Source organism: Pleurodeles waltl, chromosome 6, assembly GCF_031143425.1.
Source record: "Pleurodeles waltl isolate 20211129_DDA chromosome 6, aPleWal1.hap1.20221129, whole genome shotgun sequence".
NCBI classification, from domain to species: Eukaryota; Metazoa; Chordata; class Amphibia; order Caudata; family Salamandridae; genus Pleurodeles; species Pleurodeles waltl.
Window position 1 is genome coordinate 434,153,342 of NC_090445.1, and position 21,605 is coordinate 434,174,946.

The 21,605-nt window shown below is 45.9% G+C and overlaps 1 long non-coding RNA gene across 1 annotated transcript in view; it reads left to right on the forward strand.

Moving 5' to 3' along the window:
- Positions 1 to 21,340, forward strand: part of LOC138299856 (uncharacterized) — a 42,481-nt gene extending 21,141 nt beyond the window's left edge. The window contains exons 2-3 of the long non-coding RNA XR_011204841.1: positions 19,129 to 19,232; positions 19,418 to 21,340. This is a non-coding gene — a long non-coding RNA (uncharacterized lncRNA). The remainder of the gene's footprint in view (positions 1 to 19,128; positions 19,233 to 19,417) is intronic.
- Positions 21,341 to 21,605: the final 265 nt, after the last annotated feature.

Here is a 21,605-nt window from a genome sequence, read left to right on the forward strand (position 1 = left end):
GAGTGGACAGGACAGAGGTTATGTGGACCCAACTCCTGGCCGGGAGAGCGCGGAGGGGGTTCGGAAGCCAGCCTCCATCAACAGAGCGAGTGAAGAGGAAGGTGTTGGGACTGTGAGCCATGTGCACTTTTCATTGAAATGGCCTGTTTTGTTTCAGCAGAACAGAGTGTCTTTGTCCCTCCTTAGCAAGAGTATTTACATCATGAACGCGATGGAAGTGCTAGAGGGGTGCTAGGTAGGCAAAAAAGTGATGGGGGCTGAAAGAACACTTCAGGAGGGTTTTTTCTGTTGGTAGAAATGGAGAGCACGGGATAATGTAGTGGCAGACAGGGGAAGGTTAGAAATGGAGGACTGTGGAGAAAACACAATTGGAGATGGAGTAGGAAATAGCCTGGCCATGGTGTGGGCAGGCAGAGAAGAATAGTGGAGAGTCGATTACAAATGATACGGAGAGGGGAGTGTTTAAGAAAGTGTATTAAAAGGTTGGACAAAGGTTGAGTGGAGGAAGGGTGGTGTAGAGCCATTAGAAAAGGGAAATGTTTAAAGGCATGTGGATGGGTTTAATAGATCAGTGTTAGGGAAGATGTTCGGTTTATTTAAAGTGCAAAACTAAGCCAAAGATTGCAGCTGTTGTGAGCTCCGCTTGCTTTCAACAAAGGAACCTTTCACTTCACTTCAGGGGTCAGGATTCACCCCTCTTCCTAGGTAGCATTCATCAGTGAGAGTTTATCAGTGGGACTCACGGCTCGTGATGTTGTTGGAGTGGGCAGACGCCACCCATTATGAATGTGTGGACTCCCCCAGGTCGCTCTTCCACCAGCCAGTCTCAGCCAGTGCTCCTAGAAGAGACTGTTGCTTCAGCTGCAGTACATTTCCTCAGCACAACCATGAGGCAGTGGATCCAGCGGTCACTGTCAGAACCCACCTCTCGCCCGTGAGCCCCGACAGACATGGCGAGCCATCCCTCAGCTCCCTCGCAACACAGACCTGCGTATCTGTCTTCACAGGCCAGGGAGAGACCAATGCCTCCGCAGGTCATTCCACCATCAGTGCCATTCCACTCTAACCCTGGAAGGTGCGCGCTACGTTGGGCAAGGTGTGTGATCCAACCACGGTCAATGGGGGCCCAACGCCAGGCAAATGTACAGGGAAACGGGAGCCTCCTAGAGCTTCGAAAATCCACAGCCATCTTGGTTCCTGGATAGGCCCACCCCCGAAGTAAGAACTTTAAACATACGAACAACTCCATTAGTTTGTGTAACCACTGTTCATGGGCAAAATCTGTCTTTCCAAACCCCATTCAGTTAAAAACAACAACCAGCACCTCTGACCTTCTCGTCTGAACATGGTCAGACTGGGAACCCAAAGCAGCCCTGGCAACTTTGTCTGAACAGACCCCCGATGAGGGGGGTGCAAGTGTGAAGCACGTCTGCTTTTGTTATTGGGGACCGATATTGCAGCACCTCTGCAAAACCGGCCCCCAGTAACAAAACCGGCCCCCACTGCTGCAAAACCGGCCCCAACCCTTCCAGCCTCCTGGGAACACACACGATGCCTGCTATGGCCAGCCCGGCCCTACTTATGAACGGCATTGCATAATTACTAACTTATAGCATGATAGAACACTAATATTAGAGACTTCACATATTTACTCATTAACCATAAGCAGAATACAGGGGATTTAATTGGTGCAGTGGAACAGAGTCACAATAACTAGGCCTTGCGCGTGTGGCCTCAGTGGCGGTGTTCCGCTTCCATCTGTAATGTGATTAGAATGGACTCTTTGGGGCAATGATCAGGCTGTTGTCACTCATACTCTGGCCCTTCAGTGACATGTATGTGAATCTGTGAGTATTATTACACTTGTTCCAAACAGCAGGTATTATGGACACATTGTTTTCACCAGCATGGCATAAATATATTTATACAATGTATGTATTCATTTCTAATCCACTCTTGCATGTACATTGGCTCAAGGACACTTCCATGCCTAGTGGTTATAAGCTAGGACTTAACATGACCCTTGCTAAAGAGGCATTGCTTCAATAGGAAGCCTTGAAAAACGGAGGCACCTTGTGAAACACGTGTCAGCTAGTTTGTGTAATGTCTAATTTTAAATGAATGGGGATCAATTGTACATAAGACGAGTAACACGGAAACACTGTTTGGAGAAACAATCGGTGAACTGATAATAATGAACTATTGATTTCCTTTCGGAATCCTGTTCATAATAAAAACATATGTGCGTCTCCTTATTGTTATGGAATGTTGTAGACAATATTCAAGTCTACATGTAAAGTGGAGCGCGTACATTTATAAACACAGTATAAAATAAGTAATGCACAGGTCGGTGCACGTAAATATATAGCAAGCAATGCAGATAAGAAGCTGTGCCTGTTAAAGTTAGTATTTATATTTGGAATCCATCAAGCTCATATAGTGTTTGACATATCGAGTCCAAAACAACCGTAATGTATTAAAACAAATGCTGCATATCATCTGTGATCATGTTAGCGTTTATAAGTGCTATTATTATGTGGCCGCCTGACTGAATAGGCCGCTTAACAAAAACAACAAATAAATGAGATCACAGATAGAAATCTGAAAAAATATATATTTAAGTTTTATTGAAAGTTTTCGACATTTAAAGGGATATTGATTACTTGTGGTACTTGGCAGTTACATTAAAAAAAATCTGACCAAATAAAATAGACTGAGTGTTTTGTGTATTAAATCATTTTTAGATTGGTATTAGTACGTCTGATTCCAACTGCTGTTATTTAACGAGTGCCAACTCGCCGGGCCGAGGGATGCATTCAGGGCCAGACTGGCAAACAAAAGCAGCCCGAGCGAAACGGGCCGAATCAGACGGATTCATATTATTTATATCGCCGTCTCTCTCCTCCTCTCCCTCCCCCTTCCCCTCTCTCTCCCTCCCTCCCTCCTTGGTAGAAATGGACAAGCCACTGAAAGCTCGAGCCAGAATCCAACAGCCCAAAATGAGTCTTGTTTCAAGGAGAACCTGGTTTGGGTCTGGGAACTGTACCACATCCTGTGAATTCTAGCAAATGTCCGTGTGTCAGAAAGAAAAATATAACGTAGTCTGTGTCTGCTCTGAAGCGTTCATACGTCCGTGGGACAGGTTCACACTATGTTATAATTCTAACAATAAAGTGTAGATTGTGCTTCCCACCCAGACACTAATCTCCCCTTCAAATAATTAAGGACAAAGCATTAACCCTTGATGTCAGAAAGTGATACCCATGTAGTGGCTGAATTGCACAGCGTGAAACTGGAAGATCAGAGATCAATCCCGACTTCCCTGTTTGACAAAATTGTGTGATCTATTTAAATACTTTGTCCCAAGCCTACTTTTTTGTTCAATATCAGAGCATCTTCGAAGAGATATGTTCAGGATATGCGCTGTACAAAACCCCCTGTTGTGTTGGATTTAATAAACTATAATGTTTCTTTGTGTATAATAATAATTCTATTCCATGTACATGGTACACATGACAACTGACACACCTCTTAGTTCACTAATAGCATTTTCATCAAAGTGGGGGCAGAAATGTTTCTCAGCTTCTGTTTAAAAATTAGCACTTTTAATTAATACTCTTCGATGCAGAGATAATAAGGTGAGCTGCTTTTGTTTATTACAGAAATATGCTTTATCACTAACCATCTTCTAAAATGATGTTTGCTGCATGATTTTCATCTAAAATATTTTCAGGGCTTGGCTTGAGCACAGGCTGTTAAAGCCAGCGCCACTCCTTGCCTTGGTGTGTCTTGGCTCTCCCTATTAATGTGTTGGCTCACCCACCTCTACTCCTTGACTTTATGCCCCTTCTGTGCCTCTTCATAACCCCTGGAAGCTGGAGAGAATGACACAGGCAGTCCTTCAGCTTCAGAAACCGGCCTCCAATGGCTCCATCCCCTGAGGAAAGGCCAAGGGGACAAGTGGCTAACCTGGCCCTGTGTGCATAGATGACAGAGTCATCCAAGGCCATCCAAGTCATCCAAGGCCACATCTTGTGGCCTTGGTTGGCCTCAGGTTAACAGAGTCAGGCATCACATTTCTAACAGCAGGGGTAGAGTCTGTTCAATCATGTCCTGTTTCTGCTCAGTTTGCATCTCGTTAAAGGACCGTAGCATGCAGAGTATCCCCACCTCCTCTAGGACACGTTTCCCATATTCAGTGCAGCTGGCTCAAAGTCAATGAATTCTCAGTTTAAGTTAACCAGTCACAGTAACGCTAAGGCAAATACCACAAAGGTGCCCCCAGAGCAAAGTGCTGACTTGACTTTATATTGAAAGACAGAAGATATAAGACCCCACTTGAAACTATTCTTGGAAGCATTCACTTTCAGCAGAAAGGGTTTGAAAGTTAACACGTCCTTGAGTTGAGTGAATGTTGGTCAAATCACAATTTTGCCTCTTGGGTTCTCTGCTGTAGCTGAGCGAAAGGCCAACAATCATGTACTAAGTTGGTGTTTAGAAAGCATAATGCTCCCGGCCAGCTACTTCTGTGTGCTTGGAAATAGCGCCAATACCAGCTTCCTAGTGTTGGCTTGTTAGTAACTGTTAGCACCACAAGGGGCAATTTGCTACAGTGTTATTGCAGAAGTAATGCCTCCATGCTACCCATGCAAAGATTGCAGAAATCGCAGCATACAGATCTTTTCTTATATTTAAAAAAAAAGGAAGAAACAAAGATGGGTTGTTGCCCAGGAGACACTGGCGCCAATTAAATGTAATAGAACTTCTTCCCTGGTTCCTGTCTGCTTGTTGTCATCCTGTCAACCTGTTGAGCCTTTTCTGGAGTGAAATGGGTCGAACTTAAGGAAAGCTCAGGAGCTGCCACTTCCAGATTATCAAAGCTCTGTGTGAGAAGGACCTATCACGAGGTGAGGAAAGATGGACTTGAGAACTTTGAAAAGGATGAAGTTGAAGGAACTAGGTAAGCAGGAAGGCAAATACCAGACAGAGCTCTCAAGACACAAGAAAGGGATCCATGCATCTGCTAGTAGGGAGCCACTGCAGCCTGGCCAGGTGGGGACTAGCAGATGTGCACGAAGAAAGGTTCAAAAGTAATGCGCAGCTGTACTCTGGATTGTCAGCCCCAGTGCTTAGTTTGAGCTGGTGGTTTCCGGTGAGGGCACCAGCACTTATTTTTGAGGGCCGCCACTTATTTTTCTACCTTAAGCAGTTGCTGCGAGCTAAAGACACATATGAGAAAGACAGAGGAAGAGAAAAACGAGAAAGCGCCACAAAGGGAGAAAGCAGAAAGCTGCAAGAGTGAGCTGAAGGGGCAGGGGGTGGCTGTAAATGGATTGAAGAGGCCTGAGATGGCTTCAGGATTACGCTGCCTCAGTATTCCCCGCTCACAAATTTAATTGCAGCACCTGCGAGTTTCAGAGGAGGGCTTTGGGCACCGGCACGTTTTATTTAAATATTAAGTACTTGTCAGCAGTCTACTGACCATGTATTTCAAAGCCTGAGAAGGATGACCTTTTCCTAGTTCACGCCGGAAATTATCGAGGCATAGTCCATGCCTCGATTTTTTTCCTTTTGGGGGGGGATTTTTTCCTTTTGCACAGTGCTCTGATACCCCTGGGTCACCTTCGTGCTATAAACAATTCTAAAATAAATACATATGGAAAGATCTTCATAGGAGCTTTAGAATTAAATCTTTTATTAATCATTCATAAACATCTGTGAAATAGACACAGTAGCAGGCACTCTACACACTCATAAAATCCCACCATACACCCGTGTGAAATATCGAGTTTACCGCGCCAAAATCTACATGCCACTGTTATTATCATAACTCTTTCCTGTGTAAAAGTTCTGCATGTTTGACTTGCCGAGGTTTACCAGTAGGGTGCAGCATGGACTGCAGTAAACGGCACACCTCGAATTTTAACCCCCGAGCAAACGGGGGTTTGCGCGGGTTCTGAAAAATATGGCCCACTTATAATCAGAGCCTTACAGATCCGTGTACTTTCAGTCCCCCCGGCTGTATCTGTCGCCACTGTGACTGTGCATGGTAAGGGTAGGAGCATCAGGCTACAATACAAAAAGCAAGTCAAAATAAATTGTCCCTGACAGAGAAAGAAAACTCATGGGTGTGAGAAAACACTGCCACCGTGCGGCACTGTCTGCGCAGTGCAACCACTAAAAAGGTATTCGTCAAATATTATTATAATTATGGTATTCGAGATTATCTATTTGAAAATAATAGCAAATGAAACATAGAGTGCCTCACTTTTCATTCCATTACTTGCAGCTGTACATTTTCCCTACAACTGGTATTTTTACAAGGTCTGGACGTCACAGTGAAGATGGTTTAAAATTAATGTCGGGGCTGGTCATGAGAGTTATGAGATGACTCACGGGAACACCCTGAGGTAGATTTATTAGCTTTTTATTAAAATCACCTCAGCAACCAAAGGTTCTGCGCTGGGCTCCATGAACAGATGGGAGCACAATAGCAGCATCTCTGCTCTGATACAGCATTGCTTTCCTCCCTCCCTGCGCGGCAGACTTTAGGATACCATGTGCCAGCCAACACCCCCTTGCACCCTTGTGGAAGGGTGTGTGCGACCTGTCAAGCATAGGTTTTGTGATGGGAGGGGGAGTCCTCCAGTACAAAAATACTTTCCCCACTTAATATGTATGCTGTGCGCACGTGCAAAGTTTGAAACATGTAAAAATACTTTTTAAACTTGGTCCACTGTTATGCCTGTCACGAGCATGTGTATTTTTTCACAAATCTGCATTAACACATTTTAGTAGATAGGAATTTGCATCAAAATCCATGGGTGCTTGCAGGGAAATGTGTGCAAAGTAACAGACAACACTCCTTTGCTTCACTGAAGGCAACTTTCCAACGCAAATCATGATTAAAGAAATCTCACCACAGCTCTTTGATCTGGGTTTGCATCACTTTTCTGACACAAACCCATTGAAAGTTTTAGTAAATCTAACTGCCTGTTTCAAGACTTTTGCTTTATTTTGACCAATCTTTCCGATGTTTTACCTGGCTCAGTTTAAGTTAACCAATCACAGTAACGCTAAAGCAAATCGGGAAAGTTTTATACGGCTTTGATAAAAATGTTTGATTTTTATATAACCTAATATCTAGACCCCATTTTTGCTACGTATGTACAGTGAAGCACAGACATATGAGATAACCATGCACTCAAATAAGGGAGGAGCAAACCAGGATTAGCCCCCCAGTTTACATTTTTTCTTCAAAAAGAATAAAGCTATCATCTAGACGCTATGGGGCCTATTTATGAGTTTGTCACGCAGTGCAGCAAGTCACCTTGCTGTGTTTCACTGCATGATAGGGAAAGGGCAGGAATGCCAATGATATTTAAGACAATACAGCCCAATCCTGCCTTTCCCCCTGAGCTGGTGCCCTTTTGCAGCCTAGCACCAATGCAGGCACTCTGGCACCAGAGTGCAAGGGCGCCGGCGTTGCATGCAGGGTTGTTTTTGTGCAGAAAGAGACACCTTCCTTCACAAAACAATCCTGAGAGGCATATTCCTCTTTTTATATGTGGTGCAGAATGCAGCACATATAGAAAGAGGAAGTAACAAGAAGAAAACAGGATATTTCTGCTCATTACGCCTCACCTGAGAAGGCGTATCTTTTTGGTGCGTTCCCAGGTCTACCAGTAATGGTAAATCTGGGGATGTGTCAAAAACCATGGGAGCTGCATGGGAACACCCAAGCAACGCCCCTAGAATGCCCTCACAACATTGCTTGGTGCAGGAACGACACAAACCAGCTCATAAGTAGGCCCCAATATAGGAAGCTCACGCATGCACATACCATTTTGACATTACCAACCCATCATTAGGTGTGTGTGAGTTTCACGGTACTTGAGTGCCTTCATCTTAAGCAAAACACACAGGGCACAGCTCATAGAAATATCTGTGCAAATCAGGCCTACGATGTACCTTTCCAAGTTCATATGTAAGGCAGTTCTTATTCTTTCTTGTGCCATTTTTCTGGAGCTCTTGCAAGTCAGAGGCAGCTGGGCAATCATTGTGACAAATGTTGCTGATGCCTCTGAAAATGCAGCAGCCAGGTACTAATGCCAGGTCACTGAAATACCAACAACCTCCATTTTAGAATTTGGCTTTCAGGATGTTTTGGGGTTGTGCAATTAAAGCTTACCCTTGGAGGCTGGTGCTTGGGTAGGGTATTTAGTGTACATTTACTGCACATGGACCTATCCCAATAAATAGATTGTCCAAGTCATGTAATTGTTTTAGAAAAAATAAGACTTATTATTGTAAGCAAAATATGCTTAGCTCTTTTACACTGTGAGTAGTGAGAGCCACAGTCTCCCACGCGTGGGGCCTAGCAGCAGCAGGGGTGGGCACTGGTATACAAGCCTTCCATGCAGTCAGCTGTCTGTGGATGGAAGTGACCAGCAGCTGCAGGAGAAAGGAGGTAGAGCCGGACACGATCAACTCTTACTTGAAGAAATAAGGTGGTGCCCAAATGTCAGCGCACAGCTGCCCATGCACACAGTCCTCAGTCCCTGCAGAAGTGCTATGGCGATGTAGGGTTCAGAAACAACGGACTCAGGATCACGGACATCGGAGCAGGATGCGGCCATCAGTGGCTCAGGTCCACTGTCCTCTCTCCATCATTTGGCGCAGAACAGGAGATGGTGATGAAGGGGTCAGGTCCATAGGCCTCTCATGGTCACCAGGTGCAGAAATGATGCGACACAGCAGCCTTGGGAATGCGCACAAGGGAGCATGGGGGGTGGCCGAGTAGCGGGCCACAGACCCAGGGGTCACAGGTCATCACCTCTGTAAGCTCAGTTATGTGACCTCCTCGTGACACGATATCCATGCCCAACTCCTGAGGCCTTCAGCAGCAGCAGAAGAGTTTCTTCTCAGCAGTAGCGGTACAGTCCTTACCCCCCAGAAAAGGGAGACAGCCATAGTTTCTTCCTTTGGACGTTGCCTTTCTCTATACTAGTGTGCAGGATTGTGAGTGAAAAGGCAAACCCTGGAGCTTGCTGGCTTATATCCAGTTCTAAGTGCAGTTGGCTTTTGTTAGTGCCTATTCATGTATAAAATGCACTAAACATTCGTTAAAAAAACACAGATCACGGTGAATTGTATTATCCTTCTGAAAAGCCTCAGGTCTTGGTACTTATCCAAAGACAACACCGCTGCCTTCCGTTTTGTCCATTCCAAATAAACAGCTCCTGTTCACGGCATAAAGCATCGGTTACGGGAACGGGCAGTGAGCGTGGTCTTTCAAAGGGGGGTGAACCCACAAAGAGGTGCCCAGGCCACTGTGTTTGTTCCAGTATGGCTCCCTGTTCATCTCACATCTACCTTCTGAAGCTGTTCAGTTTCAATCTATCGCACAAAAGGACCTTAAGCTGGATGATGGTTTAAAGCCAGATATTGTAATTAGCTTCATTATGAGTCCCATTGGGAGGTAGAAACCCAAGAACTAGTGCAGGGAGACAGTCAGTGAATTGGGGTACAGCTAAATCTCGCTACCACTAAACATCACGCACCCCAAAAGATGGAGCAGGGATCACCCCAAAATAAGTACACCACCTCACAAGCACACCCCCACATTAGCGGGGATGAGGTAGACAAGCCTTACCATACTGCATGGATTTACCTAATCTTCTCAGGTAACAGTCTGTACCCCACTATTAACTGCCTGCAAATATCAGTAGCTCATTGTCCGCTCATTCACTGAGAGTATTGGTCATGCTGCATGTCCATGGGGTTTTTGCAACAGAAACCGTACTGGGTTTGTCAAAGTGTTAAAATGAGGAGCAGGTTGCCGCATGGGCACCACACCAGTGGACTTTCAACCCTATGTTCCCAAAATAGCAAATTCACACAATAAACCTCGAACATAACAAAATATTCTGATTTAGTTGCATCCAGTGATTCCAGTCCTGTTCTGCAGCTCGCATGACTTCCAAGGGGTACTACTTGATGCTGGAGGAAAGCTCAGCATAGGGCAGGAAGGGATGCTCCTACAGCACCTGCGGCAGGGCAGGGCAGGATGGTGATCCTGAAGGTGTCTGCAGCACAGCCTGGTACAGGACAGGAGAGGGCCTTGGTTCAGTTCATGCACTGCAGCCTGGGAAAGGAGGGGCTGGGCAACCATTAGACTGCCGACACAAGGTCCTTGTGCCTAGGGGCAGCACTGCACATAGTGTTTGCCGATTAGTACAAGAGGGGGCGATGGAGCGCCAATTATGTCCCAGCACAGCCTAGTATAGGAGGCAGTGCAGTGTCTACAGCACAGCTGCCTGGCACCGGTGGGGTACTCTCCGTGTCTACAGCACAGCTGCCTGGCACAGGTGGGGTACTCTGGGGTACTCTTCATGTTTACAGCACAGCTGCCCGGCACAGGTGGTGGTACTCTTCATGTTTACAGCACAGCTGCCCGGCACAGGTGGTGGTACTCTGGGGTACTCTCCGTGTCTACAGCACAGCTGCCCGGCACAGGTGGTGGTACTCTGGGGTACTCTTCATGTTTACAGCATAGCTGCCCGGCACAGGTGGGGTACTCTGGGGTACTCTCCGTGTCTACAGCACAGCTGCCCGGCACAGGTGGTGGTACTCTGGGGTACTCTTCATGTTTACAGCATAGCTGCCCGGCACAGGTGGGGTACTCTGGGGTACTCTTCATGTTTACAGCACAGCTGCCTGGCGCAGGTGGGGGTACTCTGGGGTACTCTTCATGTTTACATCATAGCTGCCTGGCACAGGTGGGGTACTCTGGGGTACTCTTCATGTTTACAGCACAGCTGCCTGGCACAGGTGGGGTACTCTGGGGTACTCTTCGTGTTTACAGCTGCCTGGCACGGTGGGGTACTCTGGGGTACTCTCCGTGTCTACAGTACAGCTGCCTGGCACAGGTGGGGGTACTCTGAGGTAATCTCAGTGTTTAAAGCATAGCTACCTAGTACAGGTGGGGGTTCTGTGGGTACTCTCCATGTTTACAACACAGTCTGCCTGGTACAGATGGGGGTACCGTGAGGTAATCTCAGTGTATAAAGCACAACTGCCTGGTACAGGTGGAGGTACTGTGGGGTACTCTCTGTGTTTACAGCACAGCCTGCCTGGTACAGGTGGGGGTACCCTGGATGTACTCTTCTGCTTTACACCACAGCCTTCCTGGTGCCGCTACTCTCCGTGTGTACAGCACAGCCTTCCTGGTGCAGATGGGGGTACTCTCTGTGTATACAGCACAGACTGCCTGGAACAGTTGGGGGTACTCTGTTGTACTTTCCATGTTTACAGCACAGCCTACCCGGTACAGGTGGGGGTTTCTCTGTTGTACTGTACTCTCCGTGTTTACAGCACAGCCTCCCTGGTACAGGTGGGGGTACTCTGGTGTACTGTACTCTCCGTGTTTACAGCACAGTCTCCCTGGTACAGGTGGGGGTACTCTGTTGTACTGTACTCTCCGTGTTTACAGCACAGCCTCTCTGGTACAGGTGGGGTTACTCTGGTGTACTGTACTCCCCATGTTTACAGCACAGCCTCTCTGGTACAGGTGGGGTTACTCTGGTGTACTGTACTCTCCGTGTTTACAGCAAAGCCTCCCTGGTACAGGTGGGATTACTCTGGTGTACTGTGCTCTCCGTGTTTACAGCAAAGCCTCCCTGGTACAGGTGGGGGTACTCTAGGGTACTTACAGCACAGCCTTGGATAGGAGGATGGGCGTAGCCTACAGCAGACGCTCAACATCAGGATGGATTTCATCATGTAATAATGCACCCATGAACCACACATGGCCTATATACACAGGAATACTTCCATCATACACGTCCCACAAATGAGGAAGTCAGTGGATCCCAGTGATAGAGACTGGATCGACCTTCACTGCTGTGAGCCACTAAACATCTACCCACAGCGGTATAGGTAAAAAGCTGTGCGCCTGGACTGAAGCACGCTGTTACGACCACCAATCCACAGAGTGTGGGTTGGACAGCTCTAACTACCCACTCGTAGAAAGGGGGTACACTTTGAGTGCTCCCCTGTCACATGAAAACAACAAAATCAACAATGAAATTTATCACCACAAGTGAGATTGCATAATTGCAGACTCGCTGGAGGAATCACACAGGATAAGTCAGAAACATGCATAGATGCGGATTCAATGTTTTCTAGTCCATGCAGAGGACTTTCATTCTAAAGTATAGTGCACAAGGAAGCAAGGGTACTTGGAGTGTATGCAGCATAACATGGTGCAAGAGAGAGTAACTGACATCTCACAGAATCTGCAGTACAGCCTGGTACTGTAGGGATGTGGATGCTCCTTATAGTGGTTGGCAAGCCAACGAAAGCTCAAGCCAGGATCTGGGTCGAGGTCCTCTTAGACCCTTGTTCCCGAAAAACGAGCTGAGTTTTCATGTGGCTTCTGCCTGTCACCTATGTTCTAACCTCATGTACAAAGAATTAAAAACAAAGGGCCAGGTTTATCAATCTTTCACGCAATGCTACATAGCAAGACAACTTCCTGAGCTGCATAAAGGGGAGAAGGCGGAAATGCACCATATTTACCAATATATAGAGCATTCCTGCTCTCTGCCTGTGCTGATGCAGAATCTGCTGCCTAGCACCAATGCAGCCCATGCGTCATGGTGTAAGGATGCCTGCTTTGCTTGCAGGATTGTTTTTGTCTGAGGCAATAAGAAGTGGTGTAAATACTGGGAAGCACTCACCCTATAATGGTAAACGTAAAAGTTGAAACTGTCAGTACTCTACGGGGAGGCAATACCCCTTGTGCCCACAATAGTAAAGTAAGTGCAATGTATTGAGGTTAGATGATTTGATCAGAATGTATTTGAAGTATGTTTGCAGTCAGTGATATCTTTAGCAAGTTAACTTATTGAAATGATTAAAGCATTCCTAAGCATTTGATGAGTCATCCAACTTGTTTTTCACCCCTTGTGTGGGATCTAAGCAGCGTAATGGTGCACTCAGGCTATGAAAATCTTGCTATCAACACTACACAACCTAACTACACCATTAGACCCAAACTGACCACAGAAACTAGTCCCCCTGTTCTTCCAGCAATCAATAGCAGGTCTTGCAAGCTTTGGTTGTATGATGGAACCACACATGCTGGAACCACGCGTTCCTTAACAATGCAGTCAGAACCGCGATCGCGTTGTTTCTACACATGCCTTTACCATGCATGCCTTTACAATGAATTTTCATTTTAAAAGCACGCCTAGTAAAGGCATGTGTGGAAACAGCATGCAAAACGGCATGTGTGGTTCTATCATTCCACCCCTGCCTGTCCTGAGGCCAAAACGACCCCCACTCCTAATACCAAAACTACCCTGAACCCCCACCTTCCCTGAGCCCCCCCAAAAAACTACTCCTACCTCCCACCCCTACCCCATAGAAGTAAATTAACCCGACACCATTCACCTGCCCTGAGCCCTAAAAAAACAAAACTACCCATCCTAAGCCCTCAAAAAAAAAAAAAAAAAACTATCCCGACCCCCCCCTGGCCCCTAAAAACAAAATTACCCTGATGCACTGTAAAAAAAAAAAAACAGCCCTCCTCCCCTACCCCTAAAAACTAAAGCTAAAGTAACCCGACACCCCCACCCACCCTAAGCAATAAATCCACCCCACCTCTAAAAACTACGCAAACTACGCACCAACCCTGCCCCAACCCCACTTACCTCACTGCTTCCTCTCCAGAACCTTCCTCCTCTTCTCTCCTTCCTCCCTTCCTTAACCCTTCCCCACTCCTTTAAAAATAAACTACCCGACCCCCCACCCTAAATAAAAAATATACTCAAACCCCCACCCTAAATAAAAAATATACTCAAACCCCCACCCACCCCAAAATGTGTTTTTTAAAAACTGCCCAACTGCCCCACCCTAAGCCCTTAAAAAAAATACCCAAGCCTCCAACCCGCCCCTTAAAAAAATATTGCCTGACCCCCAGACCCCCTCACCTCAATCCCTTAATCCACCCTCCACTCCTGCCCCAGCCCCACTTACCTCACTGCGTGCTCCGTGTCCTCTCCCAAACAAAGCATGGCTTTTTCTGTACCTTAACCACACATATGTGAAGTTCACAACATGCGTGATTAAGGCACAAAAAAAGCCATGCGTTGTTTAGGCGTGGTTGAGGACGTTTCCCGCTAGCTTGACAAGGCGCTACAGGATTTAGGGCAAACCGATTAGACTTAGAAGAGTCTCGTCACGAGCCGCCTGGACTACGGCAACACCCTCTACGCCGGGACCACAGCCAAACTCCAAAACCGCCTGCAACGCATCCAAAACGCCTCGGCCCGCCTCATCCTCGACGTACCCCGCAACAGCCACATCTCCGCACACCTGAGACACCTGCATTGGCTCCCAGTCAGCAAAAGGATCACCTTCCGTCTTCTCACCCACGCACACAGAGCCCTCCACAACAAGGGACCGGAATACCTCAACAGACGCCTCAGCTTCTACGTCCCCACCCGCCCCCTCCGCTCCGCTGGCCTCGCACTTGCTGCCGTCCCTCGCACCCGCCGCTCCACGGCGGGTGGGAGATCTTTCTCCTTCCTGGCGGCCAAGACCTGGAACTCCCTCCCCACCAGCCTCAGGACCACCCAGGACCACTCCGCTTTCCGGAGACTCCTAAAGACTTGGCTGTTCGAGCAGCGATAACCCCCCCTTTCCCCCCTAGCGCCTTGAGACCCGCACGGGTGAGTAGCGCGCTTTATAAATGTTAATGATTTGATTTGATTTGACTCTGTTTTCCTTTTCTTCTGCCTTTGACGGCTTGACATCTCAGCCTTGGAAAAGCACCAGGGCTGCACGCCACACAAGTGGCAAGACACGTCGCCTGGCTCATCAAATGCTTAGGAATGGTTGAATCATGTTCATAAAACAACTTGGTAGATAAAGATATCACTGACTACAGACTTACCTCAAATAATTCTGATCAATCTGTCTAGCCTAAATACATTTCACTTATTCAGGATTGTAGTTGTGCTTGAGGGACGCTTTCCTGCAGAAAAAAGCCACTGAGGCTTTTTCCACACTTAGAAAGCGGAAACACCGAGGAGTAATAAAGATATTTCTCCTTGTGGTGCCTCCCCAGGGAAGGCACACCATTTTGACATATTCCCAGATTTACCGCTCTTCGTAAATCTGGTAATGTTCCATATTCATGGATGGATGAATGGGAACACCCACGCTCTACCCATGTAATGCCATCCCGGGACAGAGCAGCTCATGGCAGCGACCTGCGCTGCCTGCATTCAGTCAAGTTTATCAAGCAACAAGGTGGCTTTGCGTTGCTTGGTAAATATGGCTCAAGTATTGCATTGCCCTTGCGGCAGCATGCATGACGCAAGAGCAATGCAACGCAATGATAACTCTGGGCCAAAGCATTAACCATTGATGTAATTAAAAAAAAAGCGATTATAGATACCCATTTAGTGACTGCATTGCTCAACATGAAATCAGAAAACCTGGCATCGATTCTGTCTTCTCTTCTTGGCCAAATTGTGTGATCCTCGACAAATAGTTTATTTTAAAGAGCCTTTTTTTCTTCATTATCATAGGTGGGAGCATTTCCAAAAGCTCCCGGATGTGCGCTGTACACAATCCTCTTGTCTTTGATCTGACAGATTACAATGTTGCTTTATCTAAAATCCAGGCCACCTATGGCAACTGACTTGCCTCTTTGCTCAGTAATGGCGTTGTCGTCAGGGCAGGAAGGTTCCCAAGGTTATATTTAAAAACTATCACTTTTAGTAAATGCCACTAAATGTAGTGATATAATCCTCAGCACCGAGGTGAAACGCGTCCGCATGATACAGAAATACACGTTTTCTTAAACTTAGAAGGCGCTGTATAATATTCTTAGATACCGTTTAGAACAGCTCTCCGTGTCTGCACTGAGAGACGCTGCCAGCTCATTGCTAAAAGAGCCGGAGCCCGTGGGGAGCCAGAGGCGCGGCGCGAACACGAGCAAACAACAGGTGATGCGAGCAGATGAAACGGGATTCCCTCTCCGAGCATCGGCTGATGACACAGCAAGGTGCCTTGCCGGATTTCAAGAGCTTGCAGCATGTGCCCAGGTGACGAGAGGGCCACAGGGGGCCGTCTCACCGCCTGCCTCTGTTCTGCTGTGTCCCAAGGACGGGAACCCCTGTGCCACGGAGATGCGCCGCCTTTAAGACTCAGACACCCAGTCTGCATTAAGGGCTGCAGGGGCTGGCGGCATCTCAAAGCTTTATTTTCACTGGACCTTTTGTTTACCTTTTCTCTCCTTACACGCTGCCTTTAAGCAGGTTTCTCAGTGTGGGGCCACGACGGTCTCACAGCGCTACGAAGAGGTCGCAGCAAGCGCTTATTTAAATGTCCTCTCAGATAGATAAACATGCTGATGAGCTGCCAGGTTTAAAAAACATGCGATGATAGTAATCCACTCGCGGGACACAGTCACTTGACAACCTGTGTTGAACCAGCATACATTAGTAAGACAACTGCAAACACTGGCAAAGTCAACAATACATTGTTTTATATAGTGTTTTAACAACGCACTTCTGCAGGTTCTAAGCACTGTGGTACGATCGCACAATGTAATGTTACTCAATGGACATGACCTGTGTTTGTAGTCAAATTCTGTTTTGTGTTGGGCACAGAGGTGTTCTTTGTAGGAGTGGGATGTGCGACAGAAGGAATACCACCATTGCCTTGGTAGCAGTTGTAGTGAGAGACATTTTGTAGTTATATTGAGGACAAGGGCTCTGACTGCAAGGCTGTTTTGTGTTATACCCAGTGCTTAAATTGCATATTAATGCAACTAAATGTTGGCGTACCCAGTACCAAGGCTCGTGGTCTTCAATCCGCCTCATGCCCCTTTAATCCACTACCAGACGCCGTCTTCCCCTTCAGCTCACTCCTGCAGGTCCCTGCTTTCTCCCTTTGTGACGGGTTTTCCATCTTTCTCTTCCTCCATCTTTTCTATGTGTGTGTTTTTACCCTTTGCTCTGGGGAAATATGTGTGTGATGTTTTAAATTGAATGTTTGGTGCCCGCGTGCATGTTTAAGTGTTATGAGTGTTGTTAATGGTTGTGCGTGTGTGTGTGTGAATGAATGTGTGTGTGTGTGCATCCCGCCCGCCCCCCTCCCTCCTAAAGCTGCCGGCCGCCACTGACATCGAAATCACGAATAGCTGACAAACAACAACCCTGCAAGCCCATTACTGCAGCTCACACCCTAAACGGGGCCCTCTTTCCTTTGGATTGCATGGTGCTGTAAATGCCAGAGACATCCTGCAGCCTCCAGGAAGCAGCTCAACACACTCAAGAGGAAGAGAATTGTCATTAAGAAGGAGAGAGACCTTGTAGTTAATTTTGTCATGGATCACTACAGCGAACAACATGGTTTCCCTCCCTACACTGTGAGCGGAGCAGAGAAAAGAGTCATGTGCAGGAGGTGGCAGACTTTACCAATGCATTGGGGCTGGAGTTACACACCTTGGGGACCTAATGAAAGTGGCAAGGTGAGAGGAGGCAGGGTAAAGGAGAACTTTTCCAGGGTGCAAGTGACAAAGGCCCTTCCTGGATGAGAGCCCAGGTCCTGTCTACGTCTCACCTGCCCCACTTGACGAACATGTCCTCCGTAAAAAAAATGTACTGTGACCTGCTAAATGGCCTGCCTGTGCTAGTGAATACCAACAGCAGGCCTGGTAACAGCTAAAACCCCTCTACGTTGCCACTAAATTACAACTCCCTATGCATACCTTACTGTCTTTCCACCTCACAGATAGGAACACGTCACTCACACAGCTTTAACCCACTCCCTCTTAGAGTGTAAATTGATTATACAAATGTTTATGAGCTCTAATTTGATGTGCTTTCAAACAACTTCATATCAAATTACTTAGTAGTAAAAGGTGGAGAATAGTAGCCTTTATTGTGGCAATATGACAACCAGGCTGCGTGTCTAAACGCATTCCTATCACCCATATAGGTATGCCACACTGCTATCACTATCACAACAAAACCCTTGAAAATGAGTCTTCTTTATATGTGTTGAGACCATGTACTCACCACATGCTTATACTGTAATTGAATAGACTTAATATGTGCTCATACATATGGTTTGAAGGTCTTGTTTCGTTAGCCCCTCCACCACCAGCCACCACGTCCTCTTCTTCTCTAACGAGAGTGCCGTAAAGACTGGCCCCAGACGTAAGGCAGACCCTGCTAAGGCTACAGCCAGGACAATTGTGACTTTCTAACCTTTCTTCTCTTAACTTTCGAAAGTATATTCAAGTTGTAAATCAGTAATGCAATAAGGACCCAATCTTCAGCATGCCCAATAATAAGTCTAGTGACTGGATTTATGTCTAATGTCCGTATCATGTCACACAATTATCCTATTTTGCATCTCCATTGGTATGTGTATGTCTGTTGTCATCCACTCTAACCACCAATGTTAGCATTGAAGCCAATCAGTGTGTGATATGCCCTTTGTCACAGTAACGTACACTCTCTCACACTTGCTTTATTATCTAAGATGCAGTTGCTTCATTAAAACCTTGTTGAAACATACACAGCCTCTGCTTGTCCTTTTATATGTGAGACTAATGTAACTGAGAGAAACAAATGTGATCTGAGTGACGACGATTTCCCTGAGGAGTCAATTGTGTCATGCACTCGGCTGCCCAATCATCCCTGCTCTTGGGTAGAGATGAGGCACTGCTAGTTAGCTGGAACCAGAAACCCGGACTGGGCAGACAGGTGTCACTTGCACTGGGTTAGACTCAGTCCCCCCACACCGCAGGTGATTCTGCTGCTCAAATCCAGTAGTTTTATTAGAATAATTAGAGCCTTTGCGACAGTCCCACTTTCCTCCATCTGTCATGTATACCTGTTGCTATAATATCTTTACTATCTCTATTTGTAACTTATTTTTCCCCTTTATCATTTTTAGCATAAGCCTGTCCCTTTAGTCATTTCTCCATGTGAAAGGAACATGATATATCTTGTTTACATCTTCAACATTGATATCATTTGTATCACCTGTCACAAGTCTTCTATGTCTCAGTGTCACATTTCTTTACTTTTTCTCCAGACTCTGATCAAGGGATACATGTCCCCTAGGTTCTATGAGTGTGCTGGTTCAGTAGTTGACATCTAGGTATCCAGGCACAAAGGTAGCATCTGTGGCAGTGGCAGGTAAGACATTACTATATCTTATTTGTATATCCACATCATAAACAACTACCACCACTGTATAATAATCTAATGTTTTACTATGCTACAGTGTCATTTGATGCTAAAAGCTAAAGTAAATTTCTGTGTTTGACTTTAACAAAATGTTTAATGTCTAAGTCACCATTTATATTACCGTTCTCTTGCAGCTCCTTTGGAACAAGAGCTTGACGATTATGCAATGGAGGACGGTATCTAATTCTGGAAGAAAACCCTATCTTCTTAAAAGCTAATATCTCTGTGGTCTCCACCACTGAAGAGGAAAGAGAATTGGTAGTCTCACCCAGGAAGTTACCTCTAAAAACACCTAACAATCAGCCGACTGCCTCGTCCTAAGGTTCTCCTATGGATTGCAAGTCCCCAGATGACAGCTAGAAAGAGATGAATGGTCGTATCAGCTACACAGGACCCACCCACACCTCAACCTACAGGTGCCTTATTTGACCACAGTGGTGAGAAGGATTTCTCCCCCATTCAGCAGTCTCCCTCTTATAGCCTCGAAGATGCAACACTATATGTGATGAACAACCTGCTGACACTGCCAGATAGTCGTGGAGGTAGGTAAATCCTACCCTCTCGGAGGATGAGTTTTTCAAACAAACATCCTCTGTGTGGGGCGATGTTCATAAAAGTTGTTGACCCTGTGAAACATGGTAAGCCACCAGGAACAACTCCCAAATATTAGTGGATAGGCAGACTAGAAAGACCTGCATCTTAGAGCACATTGGAAAATGTCTACAGGACCTGATAAAGTGGATACCGCCACTGGCTCCCCACTCTGTTGGACATGACAGCTGCAAGTTGAAGTGTGTATATAAAGGACATGATATATCTCAGGAATCTGCAATGAATGTTCTGCATCTATCCTTAGCAGTGAAAATGATATACCTTAATTGTATCTCTGTAAACCAACTCTGTGTTCTGGTATAAATCCTGTTATTACTAAAACTGAAGCTTAACAAGAGATAAGTACCTTTATATATGTTCATATACACTTCTCCCCTGTTGACAGGATAATTGATTCAAGCTCCATAATTAGTACTCATTGATGAATATAAATTTTGTTTCTACTCGATTCTTGTGCCATTGGGAAAGGTACTAATGTTATATGGTTCCTATCACAGCAGTTTGCATATCACTTTCCAAAGAGCTCTTGTTCTGAATGCTTAATCATATATACATGTGCTGTGTGTTTTTTTAATGAGGCAATTCTTACAATTCCTTCACATGGTCCCAATTCGCCACTTTCTTGTGTCGCCCCTGCCCCACCTAACGACCCCAGGGTTGCACCGTATTTACAATATGGCACACCATGGTGGTCGTTTTACGCTATTGTGGCGCTTTATTGCACTAGCGTCAATAATTTTGATGCTAGTGCAGCAAACCACGGGGAGGCCCGTTGATTAAAATAGGTGCGTCATTTTAATGCCTGCTTTTGAGCAGGCCTTAAAAAGGGCAGAAAAAATGACATAGTGAAAGATAAATTTCACTGTGCCATTTCTTAGGGCCTCCCTGCATCTGAACACCGCCCTTGCATACATTATGCCTGGCGCAGGCATAATGTGGCATGAGGGTTTACAAAGTGGTGCAATGAAATCATTGCATCACTTTGTAAATACAGCACAGTAGAAAGGCTTCCTTAAAGCTGTCTTAGCGAAAAAAAAAAAATACACTAGGGCAGCACAAGGTGACGCTAGGGGCTTGTAAATATGCCCCTGGAGTTTAAGGACTGATGGAAAATGTAGTCCATCATCTGCAAGGTGTGCGTAGTGTGTTCTCCACACATGTGGAGCATAACACCATGCAGCCCTGACAACTGCCAGCAGTGCCAGTCTCTCACTCTCTTAAATTAGCTTGGCATGAGCAAGTTTAGGGTATTACACTACTGCTCCTGGTGAGCCTTAAACACTAAGCCAGACTTCCCGACAAATGGGTGTTGTGAAGTCCAAAACGTTCATTTTCCGACCCCAAATAGCCATTTTGAATAGGAATTAAACCTTTGGGCTTTATGTATTCTCTACTAATTCTAGCTACGTGTACTGTTATGTGTGTTTACATTTTATAGAAAATATATGTATATAGACACTCTTTTTTTTATTCAGAATATTTTCACTTTTTTCCTATTTTCCCTAACTGCTATTAATGTTATTACCTGCCTCCATTGTTTTCCAAGAGACCAGTGATTGGTCTTTAGTGGTATTACTTACTCAGGCTCTTGGTTGGAGTATATTTGAGTCAGTTTGGTCAGTAGAACTACTGGAGTAGATTGGGTTGTCACTTTGGTAAAAAGCAGCTGGTTTACTCCTTTGTGTGTGTGGATGTGTGTTTTTTATGTAC